The following is a 503-nucleotide window of genomic DNA, read 5'->3' on the forward strand; positions in this document are numbered from 1 at the left end:
TGCTAGGAAAGATGCTTGATTTTGCTAGGACAATTGCTTGTTTTTGCTAGGGCAGTTGCTTTTTTTTTTGCTAGAACAATTTTGCATTTTTTGTTTTTTTATATTGGGTTACAAGCAAAAGGGTCGCTCAACCTGATGCTTCATAGGGCCAAATGGTGGATTAACATGAGGTACTTGTAATTTTTTTCAGATATACTTTTGATGAGATGATGAAGATGGAGAAGGAAGGCAACCGAAACGGGCGAAGAGAGGTGGATAGAAAGTAATTCTAAAAAATACAGTATTAGTCGCATCACACGGTAGAGGGAGTTGCTCGGTCCATACCCGTAGTTGCTCAAAAAACCTGATGCATCGTTTTTTATACTTGTGTATATAATGCATCTATATGTATATGTGTGTGTTACTGCCACCTATATATGTTGTCCTCTACTTGTTATTTTGTGGTTCTTTTATTATTTTACATAAGGGTTGCCTGATATTATTGCAAGGAGCTTATAGGGGCT

General features: G+C 37.0%; 1 long non-coding RNA gene across 1 annotated transcript in view; it reads left to right on the forward strand.

The window, feature by feature from the left end:
* The window catches only part of LOC119327397, a 1973-nt gene extending 1486 nt beyond the window's left edge, over window positions 1-487 (forward strand). Inside the window, exon 2 of the long non-coding RNA XR_005158500.1 lies at window positions 191-487. This is a non-coding gene — a long non-coding RNA (uncharacterized LOC119327397). The remainder of the gene's footprint in view (window positions 1-190) is intronic.
* The last annotated feature ends 16 nt before the right edge of the window (window positions 488-503 follow it).

This window comes from Triticum dicoccoides, chromosome 7A, assembly GCF_002162155.2.
Source record: "Triticum dicoccoides isolate Atlit2015 ecotype Zavitan chromosome 7A, WEW_v2.0, whole genome shotgun sequence".
Taxonomy (NCBI): domain Eukaryota; kingdom Viridiplantae; phylum Streptophyta; class Magnoliopsida; order Poales; family Poaceae; genus Triticum; species Triticum dicoccoides.